The sequence below is a fragment of the Nothoprocta perdicaria genome, unplaced genomic scaffold, assembly GCF_003342845.1.
Source record: "Nothoprocta perdicaria isolate Ctin4 unplaced genomic scaffold, notPer1 scaffold_75, whole genome shotgun sequence".
NCBI lineage: Eukaryota > Metazoa > Chordata > Aves > Tinamiformes > Tinamidae > Nothoprocta > Nothoprocta perdicaria.
This window is the reverse complement of record NW_020456032.1, coordinates 313,177-340,100: the sequence shown is the minus strand read 5'-3', so window position 1 is coordinate 340,100 and position 26,924 is coordinate 313,177. Positions and strand designations below refer to the sequence as shown.

The 26,924-nt window shown below is 50.3% G+C and overlaps 1 protein-coding gene across 1 annotated transcript in view; it reads right to left on the bottom strand.

Moving 5' to 3' along the window:
* Positions 1–26,924, bottom strand: part of LOC112957658 (heparan sulfate glucosamine 3-O-sulfotransferase 3B1-like) — a 105,117-nt gene that overhangs the window by 38,166 nt on the left and 40,027 nt on the right. The gene's annotated exons all lie outside the window — the stretch shown is intronic.

Here is a 26,924-nt window from a genome sequence, read left to right as displayed (position 1 = left end):
GCCCCTCGTCGCTCGCGGTGTCCCCGCCGCTCCGCGTGCTGAGCGCCCCTTCCCCGGCTTAGCCCCGAGCCCCGTCAGCGCTGCCCGCCCCGTCCTCTGCGACCACCGACGTGTCCTGTGTTGCTATAAAACAAAAACAGAGGTGCAGCGTGATAGGCAGCCCTCGCGCTAAGCCCGGAGTAGAAAACCCCCCAAACGGATCATTCCCTGCTCGCTCGGACCCACATTGGACCCACGAGGCGGTCAGACCCACGGTCAGACCCACGGGAGGCAAAGCACCCGGGCACGACACCCAGCCTGGCGAGGGGACACTCGCAGCATGCGCTCCTCTCCCCCGAGGGGTCCCCAGYGCAGGACCAGCTCTCATCTCCACGCCGCGGCTGCCCCTTATTTCCTTCCCCCGGGAATGCCCTTCTAACTGGAAGTGTTTGTCATAGATTGAAGGATTTTTAAACAAACTTGCACATGAAATGCTTGACTTAGATCTTTTTCTTTTCTTCTGTTCGAGATGGACCTAGCCGAGGGATTAAACTTTGGCTGTTTGGCAGTAAAGCTGGTGTATCTGCAAATTAGTCAATGAAAAAGGGGGGGGGGAAACAAATTTTGCAGTGAATAATAATCAACCATCCGCAGAGCTGGCTGACTAATAAAAATATGTTTCCAAATAGTAAACAGGCTCAAATTAATAGCAAATGTTTGTTGCAAGGAATTATTCTCTTCAATCTTCTCACCACTTTTTTCTTTCCCTGAGCACAAGAACTTATCYTTAATACACAGATTTCTGCAACCACTCTGCAGCCAGATCACTTTATCTCAGATTTGTGAGTGCTGTTTAAACACGACAAATTCAAACTACTTTAGTGTTTTGGTTCTTGCAGCTCTTTGACATGTAAGTGGAGGCGCCTGATTGCCAAGAGGGTAGGAGCAGGTCGGGCCCCTCACACCTCTAGGCAATGGTGTTTGTCATTAGGAGCCAAAATGCCATTATCAGCCTCTGCCGTGATGCCAAGCATGTGGAAATGGATGAAAAGCCATTGCTGACTCCGAGAGCCTTCGTCCGTGGGAAGCTGCTTCACTTCTGCTTTTTCCCTCAGTGCTGGGAGCAGGGGCATGTTTTCTATTGGAATAAATATTTCTTTCAAGCAGAGAAAATGAGGAAAGAAGGGAAATGGGCACAAGAGAGTGGCAGGAGCGCATGTCTGACCTGAGCTTGTGAGTGCATCCCATGGCCGGGGAGGTTTGGTGCTTCCCCCTCGTCCCCCCACCCGAATGATCCTGGAAACATGGGGAGCAGCTGAGGTTTCATCGAAAAAGGTCGCTGGCTCTCTAGTGAAAATACGAGTCACTTCAAAAATTGCAGCATCCAGAAAGAAATAAGCCAGATATGTTTGTATTTAAAACCACCCTAAGGTATTTAAGGCAATACTATGATTTTTAAAAACTTTTTCCAGCACCTGATTGTTCATTTCTGCACACTCAGGCTGGAGACAGCAGCAGCTCTTGTGGTCCATGACARCTCGGTGAACAGGAGGGTGTTTCACCAAAGGGAAGAGGAGGGATGAGGAAGCGCCGCAGTGTCACCCCTCCACATTTGCAGCCCCTCGGCACCGCTCTACTGCCTGTACGAGCTCGTCCCGGGCACCACGAGGCCTCTGCCCATTCAGAGCTCTACGTACAAGGACCACTTGCCAAACGTGGCACTGATAAAGTTAGCAAAATTCAACGTATGACACCATTAGAGCCGTTTTGGAGGATTTATGCCTCTTCTCTGTTGGAACCTTAATACAAAAATAGCCATTCTCAGGGAGAGGGGGTGTTTTCTTCCTCTGGGATTTAAAGGCTTGGAGCAAAAGGTGCTTCCTATTTTAGCCAGGCTGAACAGCACACTTCCACCACCAGTGATTTTGCCTACAGTCTCTTTCTTCTCTCAAATTTTTTGCATAGTGCTCATCTGCCCTGCTGCCCCATACCCACCAGAGCTCCCCATCACTCACAGGGTGATGCAGCTTCTCAGGGCACATGGGAATCCTGTCCCCACCTCGGCAGGAGGGAGCAGAGTGGTGGGAGGGGAATGCCGACATCCAAGGATTAGATTCAGCAGCCAAAATGCTGTCGCTTTTGCATTAATTTCATGCAAAACGTATTATTTTGAAATAACATCAATATTAATACTAGTAATAAGGAACTGAGGACTTCCATCCTACGGCATTTCTAGGTGCTCCCACGCAGCAGTGCCCGTCAAAGCTCTCGGAGCCTGGAGGGCGGCTTGGGCCCCCACGGGAACTGTTCCGTTTCTCCCCTTTACTGGTGACCCGTAGCGCAGATGGGATCAGGGGTTAAACTGGGAGTACGGCCGGGACGCCCTGGGGCAGCACAGCTTGACGAGTGGTTACAAGGTTGGGAGCAAGGGGAATCGCTGCCACTGCCCAAGAAAACATCCCATTGTAGCCGGCGCTGGCGGCCGGGACGGAGCAGAGAGAAGCAGATTGATAAGCAAGGGACGATGTGACCCCGYGCAGGCTCTAGCAACAAAAGCTCCTTCATCTCAGCTGAATGGGGACAATAGCTAACGGGGACAGGCYAGCGGCAGCCCTGGGATCTGAGAGCCGGGTGGAGAGGGAGGAGGCAACCAGGGGTCCTGTTTTGCCCAAATCCTCTATTGAGCACGGTAATCTCCTGGGCTTTCCCCTCTGCACATCACTTAGAAAGTTCAAGGACTTCTTGCCTGCCATTGTAGGGACATGTGTATTGTCCCCAAATGTCTCTGGGGCTGTGGCCGCCTGGCCTTGTCCCAGGACCTCCTGATGCACCCAGGCTCCTGGCTCCATGGTGGTGCTGACTGGGAGAGCATCCCTGCTCCAGCTCCCCTCCATGCCTAGAAGGGCATGCCCAAATTCCCCTCACCTTTCTCCGTGGGAGCAAGCCGTGATCCTAGATAAGCCACCATTTTATTGGCATAACTTCCCACTGGAAGTTCCATTGTCAGAGAGAAGTGCAGAAACGGAGGCCAGGATGATTTCTGCAGCGCCYCGGGGCTGAGCAGCCCTGCGAGGGGCAGAGCACAGCTCCAAACAGCTGCTCTGCGCGCGGGCGCCTGCTGCAACGTGCTGATCGAAACACGTTCGAGGGGCAGAGCCTGGCACAAGGAAGTCCCAGCTGGATGCTCCGCAGTATTGAAGGGAGGAATGGTGCTCCTGGGGTTTCTGCAGGGCAAAGGAGCGAGGCCTCCAGTACAGGGCACAGGGAGCTGCAACCCCAAGCGCAGGCACTGGAGGTCCAAGTTTGGGTCATTTCTGTTGAAAACGCATGCTAAAAATATGCAGCAGGGAGACTCAAAATCTGGGGACTTTTTTTTTTTTTTTTTGGAAAAGTTTGGAGGGAATATTTTCAGCCTGCGCTCACTTAGCATGATAAAACAAGCCAGATTATTGCAAAATATGTGGTGCCTGCACCCAAAAAGTGATCGGATCAGCAAGTGGAAAGCAGATGAAATCTTACCCGGTGCTGCTTTGGCGGAGGCAGGAGGCAGCAGATCTTTATACCTGATGCCTGGCCTTGGAGCTGGCAAGCAGCTCCGTCCACCTTGTATCTGATACCTTCTCCCCAGCGGGGATGGAGACCAGGCCAACTTGATTAGAGAGCTGGCACAAGATGTGAGGACATCTGGGAGGCCTCCGATCGGGAGCATGAATTAATAAGAACCGGTAARAGGAGGAGACTGAACGGGATCCAAAGCCTTTCCGCAGCTCCCTGCCATGGAGCTGCAGGTTCGGAGCCTCGGTTAACCAGCTTGCTCTGCACAGGGTCGTGATTTCTCTATTTCTCCATTTCTCATCTCATTTTCCTTGCCATGGTGGGCACAAGTGGGGCCTCCGGTGGGATGTTTGCTGTGCTCCATATAAGCAAGGGGGCAAAAAGGACGTATTTTCCAAAGATTTGAGCATRCACTGGACCTCTGGGGCCAGTGGGACCCATGTCTCTGCCTTGTTTGATGAAAATGCAGCTTCCCCTATCATTTTCACAGTGCCACTCAAAGAGGCTTTGCAAGCCTGGCTAGAGGCACACGGAGACCCATAAGTGTCCCCTTCCCTGGTCACGCTGCTTGCAGCAGCAGCCTTGCATGCGCGAGCTGCTCTTTGCAGTGAGCAAGGACAGCACTGAAGCCTGGGTGGCTTCAGCACTGGTGGGTGGGATGGGATGGGATGGGATGGGATGGGACAGGATGTGCTGCCGGGGGGTCTCGGTGTGGGTGCTGCTCAGTGGGAGCAGGACACAGCACAGGGCACAGGGTGGGACGAGCAGAGACTCTTTGGCTCAGGGATGTGGCCTGGATTGAACTGTAGTTTCCCTCCTCATCCAGACAAATCTGTTCTGTCAGGGATTAATCACACAAACCCCAACCAGCCCTACTGACACTTGGGCTCCAGCCCTGCCCGCGGCAGGGAAACAGGCTGAGAGGGAGCAGAGCCGGGCAGATTAAACACAGGCAGCTTTGGGCATCTCCCCGAGGTACCACATTCAGTGCGTGCTCTTCCCAGCACTTTCTGCAGCACACAGAGGGATGCTGGAGCGCCCCGTCCATCTCCACTTTCCCCATTTGCTCTTCTCTCCTGGCTCGGTGTTCCCAACTTGCAGGCTGCAGACCCTGCAGGTCCCCCTCTGCATCCTGGGAAGAGCCACAAGGGCCTGGAGGACCCAACCCTCACCCCACGGAGGGATGCCGCTGCTTCGGGAATGGGYTTGCACCCTGTTAATGCTGCAGGTCCCCAGCTGCAGCCCTCTAATAGATGAACGAGCAAGCGAGACCCTCCTTTCCAACCCTACAGGGAGCTGCTCATCGRCACAGGGCTGCTTGCATGACCAGCAAGCACATGTGGAATCCAGCTCTGGTCTTGCCTTGTTAGAGGAGCAAAGGCACCACGTTACTCTAGGTCTGCGTTGCAGAGAGCAGCCCCTGCCCGGGGAGCTGGGCYGTGGGATCCCACCAGCAGGATGCTGCCCGCAGGTAGAGATGCTTCCGCGTTTGCATTTGAGCAGCTACAGCTCCCAGGGAAGTCCTTCCCCGACTCAGCCTGCACCGCATATGCCTTGAGGATGAGCACGTAGAGTGCTGTGCCCGCGCATGGAGCCAGAGCCCCCGGGATCCGCAGCCTGGCCAGCAAAGCCAAATGAGCATCRTGTCCCCAACACGCCCCGCAGTCCTCCGCTCTCGCAGGCAAATATTTRCAAGAGCTCTCCAAGGGAAACCCATAAACTGCTCCCGGTCGAGCTTCCCGAGCATCACTGCAGACAGCTATATTAGCTGGAGCATGAAGTAGTTACGCTCCCACTGCTCCTCCAGCGCTTTGCAAACAGATACTTGTCTCTTTTATCACCTTTGTTTGCGTCTCGGTTTATTTGTGCTTCGCTGTGCCGGGCTGGGTACAGCGGTGACTGGCTACAGTTTGAAGCGGCCATAAATACCATGCAGGCCTCTTGCACATTTTAATATTATTCCCCACTTAAAAAGAAAAAAGAAATGACAAACCAGACCGTGAAAACAATACAAGGAAAATTAAACCCTAAATCTGCATGGATGCTTCCATATTAAACAGACAGGGAAGGCTGGTTTCAAACTGATGTCAAAACTTTTTCTTTTTTGTTAAAATAAAAGGACTTTTGGAGAAAGGGAAATATTTTGTGGAAAAACAGTGGTTTTGAAGCAGATATAATGGGTAGGGTTACCTTGGTCCAGGACAGACTTGCTGGCCAGAGCAAACGATCCCAAGGCTTGGAATACAGACTGGGATGACCCAAGGCAGAGATGGTTGCTGTCCATGCTCGTGTCCTCACTGGCTTCTTTCAACAGAGAGTCTCCAGGCTGGGCCAGCTGGTCCCCAACTGTCCTTGCTGGACTGGTGAAGCTTCTCAAAAACAAAGGTGCAGAGATCATGGAAACACTTGGTTCTCTTCAGCAGCCCAACCAAGGGGCCCTGAAGTTAAGAGCAGTCTGTTCATCAACTTCCTCAGATATCTGCCCAGGTTTGGAGAAGACCGAAGAGCTGGGCACCCACTCATGAATGCCTGGGCCACGAGCTCCCTTCATGGAAGAGTTTAAGGACTAATTTTGTGTACAGAGCCGGGGATTGAAAGGGGAGGTGCGGATTTTCACCTCAGGGCTTGCTCTCTCTGTGGAGATTCCTTAGGAACATCCTGCTTGGCCTCAGGATCTGCAAAAGCACATTTGGAAAGAGCTGAACTGGAGATACCACCTGAGCCTGTGGCTCCACAGCGCAGCCAGGACACCTGCAACACCCAGTGAACACGGTGTCCTCTCTCCTGAAGGGAAAACCAGGCTGCACGATTCACCCCCAGAGCTGGTAAGGAGAAGGGATCTCCTCCACCACAAAATGAGGGGTTTTGGCTTTTCCCTTTGGAAGTGACAACGCCAGCGCTGCCAGCGATAGCTCCACTTGCTGCCTTTGCTGTGCTGGAGAGAGCACTTTAAAAGGAAGCAAAGCAGCCAGGCAGCGCTGGTTCCTGCTGGAAGGGGGGCGCCGGGGCCGCCCATTGCAGCCTTGTATGGGAAACGCGGCCTCCCCGCATCACCCCGGCAGCCGAATCCCTGGAATCCCTGGGGGCCACGCGCGCTCCCGCCGGGCAACGCTGCCGGCTCCGAGGCTGCACCGCTCCGTGGGGCTCGGCGGAGCACAGCCAAGCCAGGGGAAGCGTGGAGGGGACGGGGACACCCGCGCTGTGGTGCGTGTGGCAGGGCACCCACACGTGCACGCGTGGCCATGGGCAGCGACAGAGCCCAGCACCTCCCGGCCGGCTCGTGGGCAGCCCCGTCCCCCGCAGCGCGAGGCTGCAGGCTGGCAGGGTGGGAACACCTCGCCGGGAAGGGTCTCCCAGCTGCGGGAGCGTGTTGGAAGCCATCCCAGTGTGGAGATTTCAGCAGCTCAGGAGCACAGCGTCCCAGTGTCACTTCGGGTCGGATCCGCCTCACGCCACGGCACCAACGTGTGCAATCCTGGAGCTGCGCAGGCCGTTGTCAGCACCACTGTTGCAATCCCGACCTTGCTGTTTCACTAAAAACAGGCATACACCTTYCCCTGACACAGCTCTGTGAGGCCACGGCGGGTTGGACCTGCTGTGTCAATCCCAGCCAGCTAAGTCCGGGGATGTGGAGTGACCTCCACTCTGCATGGAAAAGGGTTGAGTTGGGTTAGCTTGGACATGCTGGTCATCCCTTCCCAGCCTCCGCACTCATGCACTGCTCATCCTGCCTGGCAGGCTGCAGAGCATTGGGGGCATCACTGCAATGCCTGGAGATGCTCCACTTGCTGCCAAAGCAGGGGAGCCTTGAGGCTCCTTCTTCTTTTGAGCTGGCATCCCAGTGCAGAGGTCTCCAAACAGAAAACTCAGGATTCAGTGTGCGTGGAGGCACCAGGGACACCCTGTCTGCCTGCGAGCATTTGCACCGTGTTTTTACACATTGGCTGCATTCGTAGGTGTGCACAGCGAACATGGGTGCACGTGCTGGGCTTGCGTAGTGCGGGGCTGTACCTGTGTGCTTGGGATGTGCAACCCTGTGCACATGCATGTGTCAGGGACATTTTTCGTTCAGGGTATCCCCGTGGGATTGCAGGGATGTTCCCAGTGAGATGGCCTTATGCGTCKCTTCAAACACGCATCTGCATCCCCAGCAGCACTCGGTAGCCTCAGGAGCCAGGGAAAGCGGCGGAGGAGCCCGCAAGCATCTGCACATGTCCGCACGCTTCCCACATTTCACCTTTCACCAGCTGCATCCACGTGTCCCACGAGCTGCACGGTGCCGAGGGACGACCACGCTCCTCGCAGCCGGTGCTGGGGTCATCGGGAGCTCATGTTATTAYTTCAGGCTTGCCTTTTCACTTGCGCCTGTAGATTTTTTTTAATTTTTTTTTCTCTCCTTGTCTGCTAACATCAACAAAACCTGCCAGGGCACCTCATGGCGGGGCTCCTCGAGAGCGAACACCACATACTTGGAGCATGCAGTCAGCTTTTCCAGCCGTCCCACCGGCCCGCGTAAACTGTCTAAGCAGTGTCAGAAACCGCTTTATAAACTCGGGACGGGGAGGAGATGATTGATGGCTCCGCGCTGGACATGACACAGCTTCCTCGCTTCCCCGTATTTATAATATTTGTGTATTGCCCCTACCTCCGCCTTTGACAGGGCCGGTCTCATTCACTTAGAGATATGAATTTGGCACGGCCTGACGTAAACTCCTGCGTTTCGGGCCACCAAGGGAGAACCATTGTTATAAACTTTCTCCCCCCACACCCTGCGTGGCCCCTTTTTTTCCCCCCGCTTCCAGTCGCATTATTTCTTTACAAGCCAGTGAGAACAGAACCAAATGTTTCACATCTGTTCGCGCCGTCGAGCCATTTGCATGAGAATCGCGGGCCGGCGTTTCAGCGGCGCGCGGATCGGACAGCGCTGGAGCCGCCGGCCRCGAGCCCCTCTCGCTCCTGCTGCTTGTCCCAGCTCCTCACAAAGCCCGGGGCTTCGGCCTGGGCTCTCGCGACGTGCACCCGTGTTGGATGTTCAAGGATGGATGTTCCTCAGATCGGGCCCTTTGAACGTCACGCTTCTGGGGTTCGTTGKTTGCTGTCCTGTTTTCTTGCACTGCCTGCTTGGAAGGATTTTGCATTAATGAGTCTGCTCTGCTGCTTTGGTTTTTGTTTCACCAATCAATAACGGCATTTTTTACCAGTCTCCTCTAGGGATCTGTCACCATTGGGAAAGGTATGCATGGAGAATGTCCCCATTTCCCAGGAGATGCTCATTTAAACACGTAAAAAAAATCTTCAGAAACTAATTTTCTGCTGTCCAAAAGCATCTTATTGTAAAACTGCTCTTCCCCTGCATCCCTTCCTTTTCACCAGGCTGACCTGACTCCTTTCCTTGCCCCCAAACCAGGGCTCTCGGCTCAGATGTCCAGGGCTGACGGCAAGACTAGGGACTGGGGCTCTGGGAAGCCGTTTGTTCTCTTTCCAGTCTGGCTGGGCGTTACGAGCTGCTATTTGACTGACACAGAGGCAGATGAAAGACTTAGTATCAACATAAGCCAGCAAAACCGCTTTGAAAGCCGTAGCAGGGAACTGCAATATTTGAAGTCCCTCAGCGCCACGCACACGAGCGACTCTGAGCTCTCTCCCCATTTGGCTGATGCTCTTATTAACCCTTCACAATCCAGAGTGCAGGTTATCACAGGAGAGAGATACTAGATGCAGCCCATTGGCTCTAAGCACCCAAGGCTCTCTTGCCTAGGGTGGAAAACTGATATTCATGTCCCTGCAGCCCAGCTTTGTCTTTGGGATTCCTCATCTTCCTTCTGGATTAGGAATCCCTACATTGTGTGATATGGGAAAGACTTGGTGGTCCCAAGGAAGCAGACTCATGCTTGGGTCGTGCTCCTCAGCTGCAAAGTCTTCATTGGTCTCTTCCAAGAATTTAACCATGTTTTGGAGTGTCCCCAGCTGCAAATGCAATAGGGTGTGTATCAGTCCTGCCCCCTCCAGTCCACACTGCAGACCTACTCACATCCTTGTGAGGAGAAAGTGATGATCAGCATTATTAAGATACGACCAGGATGGGTCACAACCACATTAAGGTCTAAACTCAAAGCCCATTGAAGTTGATAGAACCTCCCACATCTACAGAGGTTTGGTGGGAACCAAGGCTTCTCACTGAGTCTCAACATCTGCTCGCATTATCAGATAACACATCAGACACTTAGTCCACGTCCTCCTACCAAGGGGGACAGAGTGGAAATCCTGCTGGAAGGTGGCTGGGGGCCTTCCTACCCCCAGGACTCTGGCCATTCTAATGGCTCTGTAGTCCCATTTCCAGTGGAAAAGTGAAGAAAGCAGAAATCCCATATGCAATTCTCCAGGTGTTTGTCAATCTGGTTACATCTCTAGATGTGGTAGCGGGGCTCAAATCTCTCACTTAAGCAGAGCCTGAAAGTCTCTGACCTTCAAGTCATGTGTCTATCCTCAAAATGAAGTCTCTAGCTTTGAAGGACTCCCAGATTATGGCCAGCGTGGCCCAAGGACTGGAAATCAGTCTGATTAAGCCTGTCATGTACCAGAGGGAAGCAGCCAGATGGACACACATGAGCTGTGATGTGTCCCTCAGTGTGGGCTGGACTGGACTCCGCCACCCCAGCTGAACAACTGGTGCTGACTTTGGGCACCCTCTTGAACTCCAGCCCATGGGAAGTCTTTGAAAAGGGGCATTTTAGCAAAACTGCATTTGTCAGCTCTGTAACTCAACGTTACAACAACAACAACAACAACAAACAGCTGAATAAGTTGCCTTGCTCTGCTCCCAGCAATCTGCAATGCCTCTGCCTCCATAGGCTTCTCCTTGCCTGGGGCAGAGCCCCAGCAACTGCTAACACGCTGCACATCAGAGTGTGGCCCCTGCACATCAGAGTGCAGAATCAGGCCCYGATGAGCCCGCGAGAGTCCTCGTGCTCTTGCTCTCGTTGTTTAAAAGATACCTTGCCATATGTTTCACAGTCATGACTAATCCATGCTTATGGCAAACAGCCACTTCCAGCTTTGCCTGGAGGATCTCAGCTCTCAAATCCAGCACTCTTCCCTGCCAGCACTGTGGAGGGCTCGGAGGCAGAACTGTGTTTCGGAGCCAGCACTGCTTATGGGCTCTCACTGCAGACTCTGCCCTTCTTCCAGGTGTTCTCCATCACCTCAGATGAGTGGATGAAGAGCTGGGCTTCATGTCACATCACCCCAGTGTTTGGCCTGGGCTGTCCAAGGGGCCAGAGCATCCTTTCCCAGTGCCCATGTGGCTGTTGGAGTTGATGCATTGGATCCAAACCCTCAATTGCAAAACCTAGAGCCTGGATCTAYGTTTTTTTATGTTGGAAGTCATCTCCAACAAACAGAATTGGATCAGTGTGTCAGAAATCATGGTTATGTGCTAGCCTTGTGAGTGCTCCTGCTTGTTCCAATGGCRGTATGCCCATGAGAACCTTGGGACATCCAAGCAATCCTCTTGTAGGTTTGACTTCTAAGAGGTGGGGTGGCATGGACTCTGCACACTGCTTTATATGCCAGGGAAGGAATAAATCTCAGAAGAGGACAAAGGTGCCATGATAGAGAAACTGAGACAGAGACAAAAGTAACACAGAGAGCCAGGCCACCTCTGTGCACTGGGTTTTATCAGTTCCAGAGGCATTGGACTCCCCCGTGCTGCTGTGCTTCCCCTTGGAGGGCTCGCATGAGCAGGCCCATGGCACTTGGACTGAAATCCAAGTGTGTGAAATCCAAAAGCGACTTCTCTCTTAAGTTTACCAAATTCTTCTGTTGTGAGCAGCCTCTCGCTACYATCAGCACTTGTGGGTTTTGAGCCCAATTTGCTCTGCAGGCTGGAAGTCACCGGGAGACCAGGAAGACCAGCACTGTTCACAGCTGGGATTTTTGTTCCATACCACACACAAAGGGAAATGAAAAGGAGTACATTGAGATGACAGAGGCATTTTGGTTGGGGATTCCTGGAGGTTGGCACCTGTGGCCAGCGGCAGCCCCTTCTCTGGAAGCCCTCAGCTGTGCCCTTCACTCGCAGRCTGGGCCACCAGCACTAAGCACACTGACCTTTAGAGACCGTGTATTTTTTCAGGCTACTGCCTGATGGGCCAAGTGTCTGGAATGTGCCAGGGCAGGAGGCCAGAGCTGGGGAATCCCTTTGAAGCCAACATTTCTCAGCCAGCTGTGTGTTCTGCTTTTCCTTGGAGACGCRTGTTCAGGAAGGCTCATCTGCCCTGCCCACGCCTTGAACACCCCTTGCCACATGCGCCAAGTGCCACCAACTTCAAAGGGCTGTCTTGGCCTTTGGTTGGGCATAAGTGATGGCATCAAGCTCAGGGTGTGGGAAAGCCAGTGCCTGCTCTGGCACGCAGGGATGCAGTGGGAGAAGACACAGTACTGAATTGATGCTCAGAGCATCTAGAATAACATTGTAAAGGAGACAGGAATGTGGAAATTTCCACGAGGGTCTTGGGCAGAGTTTTTGGTTCTCTGGTCCCACCTCTGGCAATTCAGAGCCTCTTTTTTTCACATTTGTAGCTCGGGAATTTGGAAAAATGAGGGTGGAGGAGCTCAGCATGCAGTGGTCAAGGGTCTCTACCTCCCTGCACTAGAAACAACATGAGCATTGAAGCTCTCTTGCCAAGAAAACACCTACATCTACCTGCTTGCTCCAGTTCCTTCTCTTTAAGGAGCTCTGCATTTTGGAAATCATTCTTGTTGTAAAAGAAAAGCCAGAAGAAACACCTAAAAGAATCTTTTTATACTGTAGTTGTGCTGACAGTGATGTCTTAGAAAATTTTTGCTACCTAAAATCCCCTGTCTCAAATACACAGGAGACTGTAAAGTTTCCAGATACCATAGTAAGGTGTGTACTTACAAAAAGAAAAGCATGCAGGTACCTTATAACTATGCTGGCTGGAGACCAGAGAGAGGAAGTGCAGTGTATAGTTGTGAGCACAAGAGGGAGAGCAAGGAAGGAAGAGATGAAGGCCAGGATCCAGGGAAATGGACTTGGTACCTGTTTGTAAATTAGGTCAAGATTAATAACTATTTGGGTAGTCTTGCATTTGGGCCCATGTTGACAGGTTTTGAAAAGGAGCATGATGCAAGACAAAAATGATGCCTGGAAGAACATAGTTGATGGCTCTGCACCAGAGTGATTTACAGAGACCTTTGTTGTACAMACGCTAGGAGCTCAATTTCCACCCACCTAAACCTAAATGCATCGCGGAGGCTTTGCAGCGCTGGGCCCAGCAGCTTATATCAAGGCTGTGGTTTAATCCTGCTTAAGACAGTCAAGGCAACTCTTACCTAAGGGAGGGGGGAAAAAAAAAAAGGCTTGTGAATGACTATTTTTATTTCACTGCTTTATATTTATCTGCTTCATTCTGCCATTCCCTCCTATTGCTATATTTAACCAGACGTTAAAATGATTGCTCCGAGGGCTTAACTGCTGCAACAGAAGCAACATGCAAGACGAGAAATGATGCTGGGGTTGTACCATGCAAGACTGGCTTGGGATTCCCTCTCTGAACACAGATGCACAGGAGCAACGGAGCAGAAAAGTCTTGCCAGAAACACTGGGATGCCCAGGAGGAACTGCCCCGGCCCCAGTGCAGCCCCGGGCAGGAGGGGCCAGCAGTGCTCAGCATCCCGATGTGAGGTTTTGAGAGCTATTTAGCAACACTGGATTGGGACTTGAAGCAGAATTAATTGAGCTCAAATTGCATCCTCCTAGCAATCCGCTAATCTGCTCCAGCAGGAGGATAATGACATCTCAGGAAACCGGCTYCAAAAATTGAAACTTGCCGAGTTTTAATAAATGGGCTGCTTAGAAAGAGGATTAAAACTTGCATATAAAATATCATCACATCGAGACTTAAGTTCATATGGGAGGTTTTTACCTCCAAAAGGAAGGGAGATCTCTGGAGAGCTGTGAAATACGTGCACACACACACACTCCTGCACACCCACTCATACACACGATTATGTGTCCAAAGGAGCACAGAACCAAGCTGCTGTCATCTCTCCAAATTACTTTTCCTAAATCGTGTTTATTAGTTCTTGGCAGTTCTTAGCATGCAGGAACTGTAATAAAAGCTTCTTTCTAGCAAAGTCCTCAAAATGCTCTGCCCACAGCAACAAATCAAGGGTCATATTATCCCTGGTGACACGGGGATGGCACTGCCACYGTCGTGAAATAGGTGGTATGTGCAGAACCAGAAATAGAAAATGAAACTCTTCCTTTGGTCCAGCACCCCTGCCATTTACTTTCCTTGCTATTTGCAAGAGCGTGCAGCCACTGGATGTGGCAGTTGAGGGTGTAGGTGCAGGGCGGTGGATTTTTAGGAGGGACGAGTGCTGTCACTCAACTCAGGCAGCCTCTTTATAATCTCAGTCTGGAGAAAATGGGTTGAATTTCTGGAAAATTTTCTTCTGGCCTTAWCTCTGGCTCCCATTTGGGTGCATCTGGTGGAAACACTCAATGCRTAAATGTCTTCCTGGTTGTCCCTCAGAGCAGAAGTTGCCTCTGCAGGCTTGCGCTCTTTCCTAACGTCTGCCCTATTTGCTTACATTTCAGCGCTAATCTAGTAAGAGGGAGGAAAGACTCTCCATGAAGTCGTATCCGTCACCCTCAATTTACATTTTGTGAGCATGGATACACACAGCAAAGCAAACAAACTGGAGCTGGTCCTTGCTGCTGCTGTCAATAACGTTGTTGTTGCTGCCGACCCAATTAGGAGCGTTTGTCAGCCCTCAGCAATAAGCTCGGACCTGGTGCTGAGGTCTCTGTCTTTCACCGGGTGGCTCGCRGCCCCGTGATGAAATATTTATGAACGATCTTGGCTGACATCTGTTTGCTGTTGTGCTTACGATGTTCCCAGCGAGCGGACGGGCTGGGCAGTGAGCACTGTGCCTGGCGTCRCACGCACCGTCCGAGGGTCGGATTGGGCTGGGAAAACAACCCAAAATGAGGCTGAATTGCTACAGGAGGAGACATCAGCCCAGACCCGACGTATCCCAGCCACATGTGGCTCGGAAGGAACCTGCAGGTTACATCTGTTCACCCAGGATGAGCTGCTTCTCTGCTTTTCCAGTTTGCTGAACTGTCACGGCCAAACACTGGAGCATTTGGGTCAGAAAGTGCAGTGGTGCAGTCCTTGAGCAGCAGTGGGTTCTTGGTGCCCATAGGGAATGTGACTCACAGCAGGGCACATGCCTGGGCCAAGCAACAGCCACCGGGCTTTGCATCTCCATAGAGCCAAGCCAAATCGCTTGGTTGACCATGGAGTAGAAGTCTCCATCCCAAATAATGAAAACCCTTAAACCCATGCCCCCAACACCTCGCTGTAGCAACATCATTCTGGGAGGACTCAGCACACTTCATTTTAAGCCCTTCCAGCCACTAAATAGAAATCTATTGCTCAGGGTTTCTTCTCCAGTCTGCACAGAGCAATTTGCACCTTCACCCACGCCTGAGACGTGAGTTACGCTCCAGCAGTGCCTGTTTCTGTTTGGGGAGCCGYGCTCCTCACATCATCCTCAGTGCCTAAATTTGGGTGTAAGGAACTCCCTGATCCTTAGCAGCATCCCCAGCTCAGTGCACAGCCCAGGTCACAGCGCAGACGTCGTGCACTTCCCACGCATGCCCTGCCCGGTCTCCTCACACTATTTATCAGCCCGTCCGTCATGCTCAGCATCGTGAGCGGCAGCTGTGGCGTTTGGCTCGGGGCAGCTCTGCTGCAGAAGGTCCTTGCGGTGCTGCCTCGCCAAGACCACCGGAGCAGCAGAGCCCCTGGGGAAGGTCCTCACGTGGGCCGGGCGGCAGCGACGTTGCTGTCCCACGGGCACCAGCACCGCAGCGCGCACGACCGCTGCTGCGCGTGGAGAGGCAGGATCGATCCGCGCCGCAGGGGCAGAGCCGGGCTTTGGGGGAGGAAATGTCTTCCCAGCAGGGAGGCTGGCTGTGCGCATGATTGAGTAAAAGCCTAGCAAATCCCTCAAATTATACCCTTGCTGCTGCGGAGGGAAAACAGAGGCTCTGCTGAAGCTGTAATTTGCGCGGGAATAACAGGGTGGTTGCTCTTACACTGCATCCCACTGCGTCGCTTACTCCCCACTGCTCCTGCCACCAGCTCACACTTTCTGCCCGTACCACCAAACACCTACTCCGAGCCCACCAAGGCCCACACAACYCCTTCCCTACTGAGTTTCCCAGCAGCAACTCTTGTGAGCAGGCAGCAGCTAACAACAGAGGTCTGGATCCTCGAGCCGGCGCGTTGCTGATGCTTCAAGTGGGGTGCTAATCAGGAACCAATAACCCTGTCACCACCACGACCTGGACATGGGGATGTTTTTCTGCAGGGCCGTCCGTGACAAGCCTCCGCGTTGCAGCATGTGCAGAGTGACACTGGGGCAATTTCTTCCAGCAATGTAAATTCCAAAATCCTCTTTCTATTTAGTTGCAGCATTTCTTGCAATCTCTGGTAAATCTGGAAGGAGCAAATTGGCCATGCTGGCCATAAGACCAACTGAAAAGCCAAAGGAAAGGGCACCAGTCCCCAAAACCGGCTATTGCCTGGACTGAATCATATGCAACCCCCTCACCAAGAGCCACGAAACACCTTGGTTGAAGACCTCCCTGAAGCACCTCCCAGTGCTCACTTCTTTACCCAGGACTGCACTGTTATAGATACCACTGCCCTCAGTGTTTCTCTCTATKTATCCATATCAATGCCAGGTTTAGGTTTTGGCTGACCCAGGGACTTATGTTGTTCCTGCTCRTGTTTTGGAGGCTTTGCCTTGGTTAGTCTTGGCTGTGCCTCAGGGTTCAAGCCTCCACTGCTGAGAGCTCTTGAACTGCTGGTCAACAAAAGAGAAAAAGAGGAAGAAAAACAGACTGAAAACAAGAGCCTTACCACTAAGTCACTTTGGGCATTTTCCAGGTTTGGCAGGAAGGACCCACAGTCTCTTTCTGTGTCCCTCCAGCMATTCCAAGGAGCTATTTTAATTAGAATCCACGCAGACACGGTTTCATGTCTGGCTCTSCAGCCAGGCACTTCCTCGTAGTGGCTTTGCTCACTGTGGAGGGTGCTGCTATTAMCACTTCACACTACCTGGAGTATATGAGGACGTAAGATAAGTGGAAATAATTTTCCAATGAACAACATCAATAAAATGTATGAAAACTGCCTGTCTCTGGACCATCTGGCTGCTGATAATACAATATTAATAACTGCACTCAATTAAGCTGGGCATCCCTTGGGGAACAGGGTTTCAATTGGGCAATGTCACCAGAATTGATGTAATGCAAGTTCTGATGCCACCGATAGCAGCTGGCTTGGGAGACGGGGTGCCAGGGGAGCTGCAAGCACCGTCCCCAGGCTCCCCAGGAGCGCTGACACGAGCAGCAGATGCTTTGCAGGGGTCCTTGGAGGATGAAGTGTTAAAAAGGGTTTGCTTGTGCTTGGGTGCCCCAGCTTGGGAAAGCCTTGTGTCTTGAGAAATTCCAGAGAGAAGAAAATGCACTAATAGGTGCTGCTCTGCAGAGTGCTGGATAGGAGACCTTGATGCCAGGAAGGTCCCTTCACTCATCGAGATCACCTGGGATGAAGAGGACACTCACTGTGTGCATCTCCCGCTATGAGGCTGGACCTGCCCGGTGGTGGAGTCACAGCTGCTTCACAGAAGAAGCAATTTTTCATCCTGTCACCATTTGTAAGGTGCCAGACCAATTTTTTTTGTTTCCTTTATGACATTTAAGAGATTTAGACTGGTGACTTGGTAAAGCTTAGCAGGCAGAGGAGAAGCAGACTGAGATCTCCTTTTGCAATAAGAATACGTGTCATCCAGCAGCAGCCCATACCCAGTCCAATGGTGTCCCCTCTGAGGGCTCTCACCTGCCATCTAAGAGCCTCTTCTGCTGCAAGATGAATTGTGGGGCACCTCTGGAAGACATGTAGCAAAAAAAACCCCGAGAATACCAAGGTGAAAGATGGGGTTGTCAGGGAAAAGTCCTGGGAAGCAGGAAAAGACTGGAAGGGAAAGTGGGAATTCATAAGATGAACAAGAAGGAAGGTAGGTAAGCTGGGGCAGTATTTCTAAATAAAGCATTGCAAACAAGGGATTTTGGATGGAGAGATGGGGACCAGAAACTCCTAGGTTTGTAGTGGAAAATACTACAGCGAGGGCAACCTGAAGAAAAGAATCATGTCCCACTGCACAAAGGGATGGAGGAGGATTAAAATGTTTTACAGACTAGGCCACCCAAGATACCAACAAATATCCAGGATATATACATAAGGACAGGAAAATAGCTACGTTCTCCATCAGTTAAACAGCTGCTCCTCAAAGTGGCTCTTTGCTTTGTGAGGAATCACTCTGGAAAGCAGCTCCTCTAGGGAGGACAGTGTTTTCTAGCTGAGCATCSCTCAAGGATTTTGCACAGGCGCAAGTTTGCTGTACTAAAGTATTCTCCACACCACCTTGCAGACAAGTGCCTTGGAATCACAGGTACTTGCTTTAAATTTGACATAAAAAGCAGAGTAATCACAAAATTTAGCTATTTAGCTAGATAGGTGTAAGATTTCTTTCTTTTTTTTTTCCTTTCCTTTTTCACATTTCATAACAAATTTGAATTGGGATCCACTTGGCTGGAAAATTCACACTGTGAGAAAATTTGGAGCTTTCAAACAATACCTTCTCCACCARCAAGAGCTCGTGGTGATTGACAAACGGTGTCCCATGTCGATTTTGCTCAAACTTTGATATCTGAATTCTTACCATTTCGATCCAGTTGCAAAAGTGCTACAAAAATAAGAGTTCTCAAGGGGACAGGGACAGGAAACCCCTGAAAGCAGAAAGAATCAGGAAAAATTCCCTGAGCAACGCAGCAGGAAATGTGCGGTCTTTTTAGCGTAATCCCAAATAYAACATTTCCAGCCGTGTTCCTGCCCGCAGGGTTGCTCTGGCCAGGTGGAGAAGCGGTGGYGCCGTACAAACAAGAGGCAGGAGCTGATGCAACCAGCAGCGAAGACCCGATGCATTTGCTGTGCATCAACCTTGATCCCATCTGCAGATGGGCTCCACGGGGAAGCCCTGGCATAACCTGGACCCCGGCAGCGCAGGGGGCAGAAGGTTTGTGTGCCACGCTCGATCTCACCGCTGACCTCSTGCAGGTTGGTCCTCTCCCTGTTGCCTAATTAGCCTGTAATTACACCCTTCTGAACAGAGGTGCCATTTGGAGCATGTGTGTGGAGCATCTACTGCAAGGAAGCTCTGGGCCCAGCTGCACCTCGTGGTGCAGCTGGAATACAAAGCACAGCGTAATAATAAACAAGAGGAAGCAAAAGAACAAAACCAGCTCAGGTGAGTCTTCACAGACACTGGTTTTCCCAGCAGTGCCTTCCAAGAGAGCTGGATCACTTACTGAAGTCAGGCCAAAGTGTTGTTAAAAAGAGTAAAAAAAGATATGCTTACATTGAAAAAAAAATATTGTGCAGTTCATTGAACAATGGTTGAAGCAATTGAAAGCCATCCATGGGATCACAGCATGGGATTTGCTCCGTTTGATCGCACAAATAAGGCATGACTTTGGCGCTCGCTGCCTTCACGAGTTCAAACGCTGGTGCTTCTTCAGAGCAGCCCTCGCTGCTTCCCCCGCGAGCCTGGGCCCATCCCACGCGGCGCTCAGCGACGAGCATTTCCTTCCTGGCCACCCCAGGCAATCCACTGCCGTTATGCTGGTACTCTAAACCATGAGATTGGATTAGGCTTTTCTCAGCTTGCATCCTTCCGAATGTAGTGTTGCCAATTTGTACAATTTTTATGCCAAGCCTTGCGATATTTGGGATTTTTCTTAGAGCAACAGCTCCTGGAATAAAACGATTACAGAAGAATTTCATCTTTGCCTCTGTTAGAAAAGTAAATTCCTAGCCCACTTTTTTTACCAGTAGAGTTGAAACTAGAAAGAAAGTGCATGCAAGCGTGGAAAGTAAGGAACAAAGACTTTTATTCCACCGCCAATCTTTTATTATTTGTTTTAAAGCTCTTGTGTGCTTTACATGGTGATCTTTGATTTCTCAGTATTTGGATTGGTTCTGGTCAAATTYACCCTGAAGCTGCACATGAACTTTCTGCCTATCCCATACATTCAAAGTGGAGTCTCGTTTCTGGGAGCAGTAGCATAAGATCCTGCTAGTCCAGCTAGTCCGGTCCAGGGGTAGTGTCCTGCCCCTAATACCGTGCTTCCCCAGGTACCCTTCCAGCCCCAGTGACAGCCTTTGCCTTAGATCGTGTCGCACTAGGCGCTGACGGTGCAATGACAGATGATGTCCTTGAGGAACAGCCCTGAYGGACACAGCTTGGTGACAGTCCCAAGGTAACAAGCGCTCTTCGCTGCTGCAGGAGGGTAAGGACTGCCCAGAACTTGCCTTGGACTGCGTTAGCAAGGCTGACCTCCACGTAGTTATGAATATGAAGAACCACTGCAATAAACTCTATTTGTAGTGAAGTTATTCCAGCATTTCCTTTCAGACATCCGCYCTTTTTCCATCTCTTATCATTAAACAAAACACTGTCCTTAATGATGAGCAGGTTTTTTCCTGAATCAGGACCACCTGAGCCAGTTTCTGGGCTTTTGTAGAACCGAGTTAGTGACCTAAAGGATTCTAGCTAATCACTTCAAGGTTTCCTACTCTAATCCTTGTATCTTCAGCTTCGTTGTCACAAAGCTAATGGACAACAGCAACCACAGAACCCCATTTGAAGATGGGTGTTGTTATTTTTGTACCAATTACAAGGTTATGGATCAGCCTAAAAGGTGTTTAATATCTTGTAATATTTAGACACACTTGGCTCCCACATTTATTGGGGCTGTTTGTAGCAACATGTAATATGTGCTCACTGTGGAAGTATGTGGCACTYGCATAAAACACTGCGCAGATGTGCTGGGAGTTGAGAAGGAAGCCAGACCGACCTGCAGAACAGGCAACAAGTGCTCCTGGCTGCACAGAAGACAGCAGGAGAAGAGAAGACAGGGGAGAAAGAGACAGTCTCACCTGCTGTGTTTTCTCCACCCAGCTATATCTTACCTTTATACAGTGTTTTCTTTTGAGGTCTCAAAATCCCATTGCACAATATTGTAAAAATGTCATAAAATATTTTATTGCAGCATACAACTGTATTGCTGCCAAGAGCCTTAACCCCTGCTTTGCCTCCTTCCCATGGATGCCCAGCATATTATAGTCAGGAACCATCTCACTTAATTTGGCGTCTGCGCTTTTGGGAGGGTGGAAGGGAGTTCGAGGGCTCGGATGTGACATCTCCTGCACCACCACGCCAGAGCAGTTAGTCTCTATAGCTCCTGGTAGCTGTCTAAAGGCCTTCATGTGCCTCTCTCTAGGGATTTGAGCTCAACTAGAGTTAGAGATGAGATCAGTCCTGCTGATTTCACTCTCCACCTTCTCCACTCGGAGCCAGTTCTGCAAATACCAATGCAAATAGGATCACTGGGATGTAATACCCTGACTGAGCCCCTCGTCTCATTTTACGGTAAAGCCATCACTGAGACCTGGAAAGCACTTTTGGGAGCAGTTGGAATCAAACCAAAAGCTAAAGGAGGCAAAGATCAGCCCTTATAGGCAGTCTGGGCAGGTGGCCTTGAGTRAGGCCACCTTACATATTGATCCTGGAGCCTTAGGGTATTGATCCTGACTTCTGGGTGGTGGAGCTTAGGAAGTCATTTCCCTGCATTGTGCCTTGTCTTCTTACTGTGCACTTGGGGACGACCATTTTCAGTGACCTCCAGTGTAAAGCATTTGGAAATTCGCTAGTGAGAAGATCACCGTGTCAAAGTTTGCAAGGCTGATAGTGGATCTTTTGAGCCCAAAGTCATTTGCTTTTACTGGTCTCACACATCAAGGAGCGAACTGGACAAGGACAATAGGAGACTCCTCCGCCTCAGAAGAGCCTCAGAGCAGCTTCAGAGGGAAAGCCTGACCCCTTGGAGTCTTGTTCAGCAAGGCATGCTCTGCACAAGGTTGTTATTTCTTGGGTTAGACACTTGCCTTGAGAATCCTCACCATGAAAGGAGAACCACAGCAGATATCAAGAGGGGCCAACAAAAGGTCCACCTGGATACCCCATCCCTGCCTTGGTAGACATTGTACTTAGTTTGGGAAATATTTTGCATCAACTGGAAAATTCCAGTGAGGTCGAGAGGCCAGAGGCCTCTCCCTTTGCAGATGTTGGGTCTGTGCTTGCCAGCAACCAGATCTTGGCCTGAGTTTGTTATAAAGAAAGACTCAAAATTAGCCAGCTGTTCTCAGTGGAGATTTTCATCTCTTTTTCCCCCCGCTTTTAATCAAAGAAATAATAACTCCATTAAAGGGTCAGATAGAACTTCTTATAGCCCAGGGGAAATTCTGCCKACTCAGAGACATAGATACCAATTAATTCTCACTTAAATGCTATTTTGAGTGGTACTTCATGGGTGTATTAACTCTCTGCTGSTGTTCATGCAGAGGTGAATTTTCAACCTAGCAGTAACCTTGAAAGGCAAAATCCAAAATATCACTTCTCTTATTGTTCCCAAGAACACAGTTCAAGTGATGCCACATTTTCTAACCTTCCTGGGCTGTAGGCAGGCTGTGGTATTGAGTCACGGGCTAGAGTAGTCCTTAGGAGAACATTTATCTGCTGTAATGAATCTCAGAACAACACTTGATTTGCAGGCTGCGTTACTGACGGTATGTCCCACCCTCTCCGAGCTCCTAGCAGAGCCTGCGTGCCCCACATCCCATAGACAAGCTGTCAATATTTCAATAAGCCATTCTTCCGAAAAGTTCCCTTGAGTTTGTGCTAAGTCTCCCAAAGCAGAGGCCTACGAGCCGGCTGAGATATGCTGGGGAGGAATGCAAGGATCTGCACGCTTGCTTCTCTATCTAAACAAAATGCTTTCCCATAAACACGAAGGAGGAAACCCCACTTGGCCTAGCCCCTCGGAAGAAGTGTCTTCACTGGGAATGTTTACACATTGCCTCTGAAACCTAAACTAAATCCACATGGAGTTTTACAGCAGAAAGTGCCCTGCTCACGATCAGCATCCTGGACCTTTGTAGGCAGCGCAGCCAGGGCTGAGCCTGGCACCAGCACCAGGCGCTGCCACCCTTAGGGCCACCCTTGCAGCGAGCACGACCCTGGCTTTAGGCTAGGAGCTGGGGGCAGATGGGCCTGAGGAACAGCTTGCATKGGGTTTCCAGGAATGACGATCATAAATGGATCCTGCTGGAGCCTGGACCTTCGTTACACTTGGGTAGCAGTAAMAGCACTTGGAGAAGAAAGTCAAGGCTCCAACTTGCTCTGTTTAGCATGAAAGACAATGTCTTCCTGGTGAATCCAGGGCAGAAAAGATCCCATTGTCTTGCCCACCAGGAATCCAGAACCTTTCACAAGCTCCAAGGTTTATCTAGCAAGAACCTGCATCCTACCAAAGAAACCCAAGCGCCACGAGTCTTTCCTCAACACATCTAGGCACACAATAGCCTCTTTTCCTTTTGCATAACTGGGGAATCACTTTAAGAATGACCAGTTAAATCTCAGCTTTATATTTGTAACCTGTAGACTCTCCAAGCGTGGCTATGATGGGATGGGTGCGTTGGGCAGTGTGGTCTTGCCGCCGCAGTGCCCAGTTTGCTGGTCTGTAAATCATGAGATGCCCTGCACTGACTCACCTTGATAGAGCATGAGACATGATGGGCAGTGACTCTGCCCTGTAGAGCAAAAGGTGGATTTTATTACATTCAAAAGCTTTAGACTTTGGAGTTAAGGAAAACCACATCAAGGGCAAAAATCCCTAAGGAGATACAGACAGCAGTGCTCAGAGCAAGCAGGCCTGTCTGCGGTCGCTCCACCCCATGGACATCAGGACACTGCTGTGTCGCAGTTCGTACTGATAACATTTCAAGGGCTTGAAGGGTGATACAGCACCAAGAGTGTCTAAGTGCTAACATTGCATTAACATTGCACTAGTGAAGAGTGCTAACATCGCATTAGTCAAGCCACAGCAACACTGACTCATGGGCTGCAGCAGGACCACGGGTGAGCTGATCCACCAGCATCCCATTTCCCAGGACCTGGGACATGGAAAATATCCCTCCTTCCACATGAGCTTGCTCTAAAATACACACAAAACAACTGCTGTGTGAATACATGCTCTATACATGCCTAAACTTTCCCCAAGCTGCAGAAAATGCATCTTCCTCTCCCAAAGTCCTTATTCTTCTTCCCTGAACTGAGAGAAAGGAATAGAGGAATCCAACTGAGACTTTTCAGAGTGCACCACAGCACATGAACCTCAGCCTCATGCCAGGGTGCACGATGTGACCCGCAGACAGGACTGTGCTCCCCATAGCCTCAGCACACAGATGGTCACAGCAGCAAGGCTGTAGATCCCAATGGTCCCTTACACAGCAGAGAGGGGTCTGAGGGCCCAAGCATGGAGCAGAGCTCTACCAGAATAGCACATGAGGAGCACTCTGCTCGTGCTCACACACCACCACTGCTAAGCCCAACGCAAACAACGTCGACTGAGCTCGGAGTTCCCAGTAACACTGAAGGGGACGGGCAGACACCCAGGCTTTAATGCACATCTGCTGCTGAGATCTTCACATCAGAGCTGGAAGGGCTCTGGCAATGGCAGCTTCCTGCATCAGAGCCACCTGGGTCTTCAAGACCAGATTCCTCCTGCAGGAGAGGAATCACAGCAGATTTCAATAAACTCTTTTGCATTGCTTTCCCCTGTTAGCGCATCCAGAAAGGCATTTTCCTACCCCAGCATGTTAAAAGAAAATTTTACCCTCCTGGCATGTTTCCAGCTCCTGCCATCCCCCAAAATGATGGGAAGCTGTGCTCTGGTGTTACAAGGAGAACACCAAAGGAGCACTTGGGGCACACTGAGCTGCACACTCTGCAAAGAAGCGTGTGATAAACGGTGCAAACGCTTGCTCAGTAGGACGTGACTGCAGCTGGGCTGTGTGCTGAGACGACACTCTGCTGCTGGATCAGCACACGGRGCAGAGACCCACGGCGCGGCCGCCTCCTGTGCACACGCAAACACACACGCAAAGGCAGACTGGCTCCAACCTCCACGCATTACACCATGTAAAACAGCACATGAATTCACCCAGCATGTTTTAAGTATTTTTTACCTTTGCAGAAGTATTCTGCAGGTGTGTTTGCCCTCACAAAGCACTCGGATTAGACTCACTGGACTAGGATGTCCAATGGACTCATTAATTGCCCTGTGAAGGGTTCATCTGTTTGCAAACACTGCATGCAGGTTGGCTCTACCAGTGCAGAGGATTTCATTTTTATAAATATGCATAAAATCAGGAGGAGCAGTTTCATTAAAGGTGATATGAACTTGTGCTTATATTCAACAGGGACTTCTAAAAATCACCACAGAGCATCTAGGAATATCTCTGGTCTTGAGGTCCATTCCTTGCTCCTGCAGACATCTGTCATGCAACTCCGTCATTAATAATAGCACAAATGAAGGYAAAAATAACAGCTGTCATCTCCTGCACTGCACTGGGGCTGTGGCACGCATGTCCTGTCACATCCTACACAAACCCACACGCACTTATCTGGAGAGCACATCTGTGTATAAACGCTAACACCTCAGCAGTCAGTGAATCAGCCACAAACATTTATGCATATGGCATAATGTTCAGGCACAGCAGCTCCAAAAGCTGAGCAAAAAATAAATCAGCTGCAGAAACATATGAGCTCCTACACGCCAGGCACCAATAGAGTCTGACATTGTAATCAACATCAATGTTTCTATCTTCTTCTCCTGCAAAGTTTGTTTATCAATTCTGGAGATGAAAGCAGAGTCCGATGCGGGATGCATAGCACAACCCACACAGGTGAAACCAGATGGCAGCAGCTAGCACAGGCACACTGGAATGAGAAACATCTAAATACAAATAAACCCAAAATTTTAGGTTTTCATCACAGATTCACACAGCCAGAATAAGGGACACATCATCATGGAGGGGTTTATTTTATTTTTTTTTCCTTGCTGCTAACTGCTATGAAATAGTATGAATTTATCCTATTTGGTTTTTATTGCCTCTCCAGAGGTGTTGCTCCATGGAAGTTAAGCTGATCATAAGGCAATATTGAGACTGCTTTAAAATCTGCTCTCTGATTAAAACACCACTGCATCTTGTTCTCTCTCTGTCTCGATTTCTGGTCGTGTTGATGCCGTTGTGCTAAGACAAGACGTGCATGAGGCTTTCAGCAAGCACTTGCATCTTCTCTCTAGTCCGGTGCTGTGCTGTTTGTGAGCAGTTCCTATCTTCTGTCATGCAAAATGAAATGATTAAAAGAGAATTACTGGAATTCCCCACGTCTCCATCAGAGAACAGGATTGGTCATTTGGAAAGTAAGTAATGAACATCATTTGTTAGTGTCACGGTTAAGTGATGATTTTTTTTTTTTTTTTTATGCTTAACACACCAGGTCTCTTTGCTCTTCATTTCCAAGTTTGTTTTTGAACCTGTTAGTTTAATTAAATCTCTGCTGTTGGGGAATTGTTAAAGGTGACCAACTGTGAAAGATACCTGTTCTGTTACACCAGATAATTAAAGCAAAGGGAAGGAGGCCTGGGGGAGAGAGGAGCAGGTCCCGCAGAGCCCAACTTCAGGCTAGTACAATGCAGACCCTCATCTCAAGAAGCTGCTGTCTACTTTCCTGATGATCACTTCAGATCTGGGCTCTATTTTAGCTTAGCAATAGCTAAACTGTTCTGATGCAAGGATTGATGAAGGTCTACTGGATTTGACTTGAAATATTGAGTTAGGARAAGGGGAGGCAACTGAATCTGAGCAGATTTGATCTGGGAGGATTGTTTGTCTAAGGATCAGGTTCAACAGATCAGTCCTGCTCAATGGCCCCAACGTCCATATCATGTGAGAGACAAAAAAGAAGTCCTGCATCCMTTTGGTCTTACTTGGTGCTATAGCAGGGTAATGCCAGGGTTTATGGAGTTTGCCATCATTCATATTCATGCTATTCTAGAATAAGAGTAAGGCTCACAACATGGGACTGACCTGCTCACGCATGGCCACCTATCCCAGCAGACATCTACAGAGCAGCACCAGCTTCAGCATCCAGTGTGGGGAGGCAGGGACCATGACAGGGCCCAGGATATGCTGGGTCCTCAAGAGAGCCCTTTCCTCTCCTCTGGTGCTRAGGTAAGCTCAGGGCAACAGCTCCAGGGACAGCTGAAATGGCCCTGCTGAGGTTTAGACCTGCCTCACATGTGCCCATGTCACACTGCA